Source organism: Pteropus medius, unplaced genomic scaffold (genome assembly GCF_902729225.1).
Source record: "Pteropus medius unplaced genomic scaffold, Ma_sr-lr_union100, whole genome shotgun sequence".
Lineage (NCBI taxonomy): Eukaryota > Metazoa > Chordata > Mammalia > Chiroptera > Pteropodidae > Pteropus > Pteropus medius.
The window spans coordinates 19,180,405-19,187,606 of record NW_024354502.1 but is presented as its reverse complement, the minus strand read 5'-3'; the positions used below and the strand labels follow the sequence as shown (position 1 = coordinate 19,187,606).

Here is a 7,202-nt window from a genome sequence, read left to right as displayed (position 1 = left end):
AAATGCCCATATATAAGTGATTGGATAAATAAATTCTGGTTCATATGTACAATGGAATATTACTCAGTCATTAAAAAAAAATGAAATTCTACCATTTGCAATGACATGGATAGACCTAGAGGTTCTCATGCTGAGTGAAATAAGTCAGACAGAGAAAGATAAATACCATATGATTTCACTTATATTTGAAATCTAAGGAACGAAAAGAACAAACTAATCGAAAACAGACTCACAAATATAGTGGACAATTTGGTGAGGGACAGAGGGAAGGGGGGTTGCGGGGCTAGGAGAATGGGGTGAAGGGTTAAAGAAGTACAAATTAGTAGCAGATAGACGGTCATGGGGATGGGGAGCACGGCAGAGGAAATGCAGTTACCATTAATATGTTGGCTAGGTGGAGGGCCAGTGGAGGGAGGGAACAATTGGTGGGATTGTTTTATGAACATTATGATGTCTAACCAAAGTACTGTACTAATTTAAACAAACAAACAAATAAATAAATAAATAAAGACTTCCATCTGTGTGATCAGGATGACTTCAAATTCTTACTAGGTCCTTGGAAAAGAAGTTCAGTTTTTATAGATGAAGAGGGGAAGGAGGCAAAGAGCAGTCTAATATAAACCCAAGGCTGAAGGAAGAAAACTATAAGAAGTACTTGGGTAATGAGGAGTAACTAGCTTGTTTGAATGGAAGAGTTTGTATAGAGGCATATTTGGAGCCATGCCTGAAAAGATAACTTTGGGTCTAGTTTTGGAGCCTTGTTAGGCCAGTAGTTTGGATGTGAATTTAAAGGCAATGGGAGCTCACTGGAGGTTTCTGATTGGGAGCTGTTCTGGATCTGGTGGTGAAGGAAGGAGCATGGAGAGAAATGCATTTTGGAAATATTGCAGTTTTCTAGGTATAAAGTGACAGAATCAGAGTCTGAACTAGGACACTGGCTGTGAGAACAGAAAGGAAAGAGTCTGCGTGAAAGAAATTATGCTAAAGAACTTATTAGAACATGGAGCCAGGTAAAAGTTGAGGAAAATGAAGAAATCAAAGAGGAGTTCGAAATCTTAATCTTGAAAGAATTATAGCATCATTTCCAGAAAAAGAAGATGGTTTTCAGATATAAATTGGTAGGCCCGACTTCGAACATATGGATTTTGATTAGAGTGAACCATCTAGATGAAACTGTCCACTAAGTAGCTGCAAAGATGGGATGAGTGAATAGTTTAAATTCTAGTAGAATGGCAGAAACAGAGAATGAAAAAGCCATTCTTCAGAAAAAAATCATCTTTCAGGGATAGAGGAGGAAGGGAGCCATTGAAGAAGGCAGGGGACATGTTTGACATGTAGAAAGAAAAACAAGGTGGTAAGCAAGTGTCAGGTAAGCCAGGAGAGGAGACAGATGCTAGCCAGCGATGGAGGGTGGTCAAAAAAGGAAGAGGACAGTGGTGGCCACCAGACATTTGTGACCTTCTGACCTTCCTGCTCTGAATGGCACGTTTGAAGGTTGTAGGAACTTAAGAGAAAGAGGGAAGCTTTGCGGAGTAAAGATTACAGGTCTTGTATTGATATTTGTATTCACATCCCCATAAATCAATCTCAGTCATGGTAGTAGCACCGTCTTTGAACACAGCAAGTCCATCATTTTATTATTCAAGTCATTGTCAACATCATCATGAACCATCTTAAAGCTCAGGCTGCAAGTACAGAAACACAGACTCAAACTGGTATGAACAACAAATTGGAAGTCCTGAGGTAGAGTAGACATTGCAATTGGTTGATAAGTGGCTCGACTAAATCATTAAAGACTGCTTTTTTTCTATTTCTCTTCTCTGCTATCCCCAGTGGAAACGTCTTCATCAGGGAAGTAGCAAGATGGCTGCTACAGTTCCAGATACCACAACAGAAGCATAACTATTTGGAGGAAACGGAGAACCTACCTCTTTCTGTAGCTCTCTCCTGGGAGTGAGAAAACTTTACAAAAGCCCCCCAGCAGACTTCCCCTCATGACTCACTGGCCAGAATCAGGTTACCTAAAAACATCTGACGCAATCATTGGTAAGAAATGGCATTGCCTTCGGAGGAATCAGGCCCATTCCTGACAATTTCCTCTGAAATATTTAGCTACTTGGATGAGTCCCTGAACAAAATTAGGATTCTGTTAGAAAAAAAGAAAGAGCGAATGGGCCCTGGGTGGGCAACTCTTAAGTGGAGGGTACATTATCAGTCTCTAGGATTATAAGGAAATGTTTGCTTAGGATCCTTATCTAAAGGGACTTTTAATCTGCTTGGTGGTAGACACACCAACAAATGACAACAGAGTTTTTAGTACAGTGTTAGGCACACAGTAGGCACACAAAAGTATATATTGAATGAATAAACACATACTAGTACACTCAAAATGCTAAATGAATAATACAACTGTGCCACAGAGATTCAGAGGACTGCTCAACAAGTTCCAGTACAATGATTTATTAAACTTTGTGAGGTTTTATTAAAATGCAGATATATAGGTTACGACTCCAGAATTCAGTAATTTTCATGGGCCCCAATTATCTGCATTTTTTTTTTTCTTTTTTTATGCCTATAGCATCTGGTCTTCCTAGGTGGTCTCCCATCCAAGTACTAACCAGGCCTGACTCTGCTTAGCTTCTGAGATCAGATGGGATCAGGCGTGTTCAGGTTGGCATGGCCATAGACTATCTGCATTTTTAACAAGAATTCTAGGGGAGTCCAGTACAAGTTCCTTGGTGTTAGGGAAGGTTTGGTTGGGTTAGATAAGTATAATTTTTTAAAAAATTATTTACTAAATCATTGACTTCACGAATTAGCAGTTTACCTTCTGATATTTGTAGAGCAGTTGCTAGGATCTTTAAAATAGCGTTTTCTAGTTCTAATCAAAGAACCATATGTACAAAGAGAACTCATGCAATTTTCTACTTTTGGGCCTGAACTTATTGAGTGATGAAGAAAACGCGAATTAAATGTCTTAAACAGTTTTCCAAGTTTAAAGGCATTTTCTTTATTTCTTAATAGAATGACATAAAATTATTAGGTTGCTTTTTAATAATAAATGGGAAACTTTTGCTATTACTTATCCTTCCTTCGCCAACACCAATTTTCGCCCCTTGGATTTCTTTATAATTTATTGTACCCAGCAAACCTATGGGTATAGGGACTTTCATTTCTTTCTTGATTGCAAAATTTACATTTATTGAAAGGAAACCTTAGTTTGCTACAGCTCTTATTGAACTGTTTAGAATGAAGAAATACAGTCTAAATTCCAACCAGCAGGCTCATTCATGCTTATTTTCATGTTGCTAACATCATTTTCATTTATATCCCATAAGTATTTTTCTCTCTTTCATAATTTACCCTTTACTTCCGGATTATAGTCACTCCCTTTGCTTGGGGTATGTATGGATATGTGTGTATTTTATTTTCTCAATGAATACACTGCTATTTACGCACCATTTTGGATTGGATGTTAGTAAATCCTAATTGGAGAATCATATAATAATCATAAACATAATCATAATAAAAAGTATGTAAGAAGTATGATTTCAAAGGACTCTCACTTTCATTATCTCAAATCTCAAATTTTATGACATACTAATATTAATCTAATTTACAGGTTAGGAACTTGATATTTTCCCAGAATCATAAAGCTAGTAAATAATGGAGTCAGGAAAAAAAAAACAAATTGTTTTTGGTATACCATGGTAGATTTGATAGTGTCGTATAAACTGGATTTAATCTTATAGGATTATTTTTTAAAGTTAAAAGATCATCTCACATGCTAATAACATATTATTAGCTATATCTAGATGCTCTCTAAGTATATTGCTACTTTTGGGGTTTTATTAATGTCAGGATTGTTTTAGCACAATCTGAGTGTTTAATAATACTTTAACTTTTAAAAGTGAAAGTTAAAAAGCTTTAAAAGTATACGGAAAATCAGTTATGATTATTCACGTGGTTCTTTAGATACTGCTTGTGTTCAGCTTCTGAGGGAGTTTTTTCTGGAGAATCGGGGCTCTGTATCAATCTCTAAGATCAACCCTGAGGGAACAGAGATGTGAGACCCTCTAGCTCATTATGCCGAGATTCATGATCATCACCCTGTGCCTAACAGACCAGCTACTGTTTTGGTAACTTGACAACTGCCTTTTGAGATTCAATTCCCCTCCGTGTATTCCAGTTCTATTCATAAATGATAATGATCATTTTGTGAGGGAGCCATTGGGTACCAGGTGCTTGCTTAAATGTATTATCTCATTTACTTGCTTAAGTGTGTTATTTCATTTAAACTTAATAAGCCTCAAGAGGAGTTTACATGTGAGAGAACTGAGATTCATACACGGTAGCAAATGACAGAACCAGGCCCACCTTACTCATTGCATTGAGCCCCTGCCTAACACTCAGTCCTACTAGGATCGTGCTTTCCAACCCTCCTTCTCTTTATCCAGCCTATGCTCCCTCTTGTTCATCACAAAACTCTCAAGAGCCCCAGAGAATCAGTTATGCCAACACTATTTTGTCAGATATTAATTTCTATAACTTTTATTAAATTCACTGTGTCCTCCCTCCACAAATAAAATTAATTGTATTTTTCAAAGTACATCTACACTTGGTTTGAGGATCCCTACTTTGGAATCCAGGTCCCATGTCATGCATGCCTTTTGCTGCTCTACAGTTCAGGGCCAGAATCCTACTGCTGAACTCTAGGCCCGGAGCCAGGGTTCTTCCAAAGGCTCATGGACCTCACCGAATGTCTGCCAGAACTGCCTGTCACTGTGCTATGCTGACATGACTTACTGTGCAGTACAGTCCTCCTCATGTACCCTCATGACCACATGACAGCAGTACCTGACGTCTGTTCCTGTATCCTCTGAACGTCAGGTTTTACCGAGTGGTCTAGACTTCTCTCCCACCCTGCAGATAGCTCTTATTTATCCAACTCCCCAACACTTCACTTTCTCTCACCTTCACACTTATAATTGCTTTACTCTTATGGGCCCATATAGTGTGTTCCATTCCCTTTCATTTACTAAGCAAAGACTGATCGATATGACCAAGTTCTATGCAGATACCAGCCTGACCTCTGACCTTAAATTCACTCTAAATCATTCTTAAAGTAAACTATTAGTCCATTTTAGTTTAGTTCAATATGTATTTCTCAAACAGGAACTTATTCCATGCCTCGAAGGAGCTTGCAGTCACGTGGGGGAGTTGTTGGTGGGAGGGGTTGTCAAAAAATGAGAAGAGTTTGGGATTTTATCCTGCTTACAAGCTAACAAGTTAGTGTGCTATATTTTAATGGATGCTATATAAGACACAAGTCTCTTGAGACAGAGAAAAAGGAGTTTATTATTCACAGCACAGTAATTGGCATGAGCATAATCATATTTACATCATCTCCCCTTGCCTCTGCATCCTACAGGGTTACGTGGACAGACCCAGTGGGATGCCTGGACAAACAGTGGGTTGCATTACAAGAGAGGAACCTTGAGCTGAGGGAACCCAAATCTTTCAGACTAAATAGTATAATATACCTAGACAAATATACCGTACTAATATAAGGTCATAATAATAGTGGAAACTGAGTGCAGGGTTTATGGGAACTCTCTGTTAGCTTCACAAACTTTCCATAAATAAAAAATTATTCTATATAAATATTTATTTGTTTACCTAATCTTTGCTCTGGAGAGAGATACTGTATCTTCCAACACTGTTTGTTATACAAAGTCCCTTGAAAACAGAGTCAGGAACAATGACAGAAATGCAAGAAACCCATTAGGCATGGTTTCCCAGCAATAGCCACTCCCTCCTTCTACACTGTCTTGGCTTCTAGTGAATTTTCTCATAAATATGGTGCTCCACTGGCCACTTTGATTAACCAACAGGCTGGGACCAAATCTGTTCAATTCGTAGATCTTATTAAGGCCACTGTAAACAGGAATCTCAGCAGCAGCAGGAGGAGGCATCCTGCAGCCATGGCCTCAGCTAAGTCTCCTGTGGTCTCAGAATCAACGCATTGACTAAATCCCAGAAACCACCAGGGTCTAATTTAAGAGAGGTCAAGGGACTCTCTCCTTAAATTTCAATACTGATCTTTCCTCTTGGTCCAAGCCATTCATGTAGGCACAGCAGTATATATTAGCCATTACCTGAGCCTATGAAAAAAGGACTTTGAAACAATTCTACTGTCTTACAGTATTCCTGGCCAGTAAGTTGAGGCTGACCTGAATGCCTTCTACAGTTGAGTTAGTGACATAGATCACTTCAACTACATTCAGGGACAAATTTTGTACTTGCTTTTACTAATTGGATGACCACCATCGTAGCAATAACTGGTTGTCGATTGTGCATAAATAATGAATAATCAAAGATAATTAAAGGAAGCTTTATTTTGGAGTAATCTCCACAGTCATCTGAGAGCTACGTGATTTATTACTGTTTCATTAAACACTTGCCGGACTCTTACAATCACTCCTAAGGTTCAAGATGCCATGCTTTTAGAAGCAACTCAAGACAATGCCTGGCTTCCACGCAAGCAATATAGTCCTGGGGGTGCACACCGTAGCCCAGGAAAGAAGTGTTATTTATGACTGTTGCCCCACCCCCGAAGTCGGACCCATACCATTTAGTGGGTATAGGTCGACAGTACCACGAACACAGCCTCTCCACAAGCTGTTCTCAGGTGGCTTTGAATAATTGAGTCCAGTTATTGTTTACAGAGGAGCTGCCTGTGGGTAGTCAGACTAAACTCTCCTATTTGTCTATGTCACCAGGCAGTGGCATTTATCCACCCCATGGAATGACTGAGCAATGTCTATAGGAATGGGGGTGGGGAAGATATCAGAGGTACTGACAGGTGTTTTGTGTAGGAGGTGCAGGAGCTGGGGCCGTGCCTTGCTGCTTGAGATAGACATCCTGGTAAGGTTAAGAGGAATGGCAATCAAGCCTCAAATGGGGCTCAGGGCCATCTGGCAGGGGATGGCAGACCCAGCGGTGAGTTAAACAGAAGGTGCTTGCAACGGTTTAAGAGATTCACTTAAAGATGTTTCTTTCCTGAAAAAGCCTCCTGGGATAATTCTATTTTTAAATTTTATTTATTTATTTATTTATTTATTTATTTAGGCAACCCTTGGTTGACTTCACAGATTGCAAGAACATCGTCAGCTTACAATCCTTTAGTTTTTTATTTTTTA

At 39.0% G+C, this 7,202-nt stretch overlaps 1 pseudogene; it reads right to left on the bottom strand.

Annotated features, from left to right (window-relative positions):
• Positions 1–2,569: 2,569 nt before the first annotated feature.
• On the bottom strand, positions 2,570–2,688 carry LOC120595932 (uncharacterized; annotated as a pseudogene).
• Between the last annotated feature and the right edge of the window lie 4,514 nt (positions 2,689–7,202).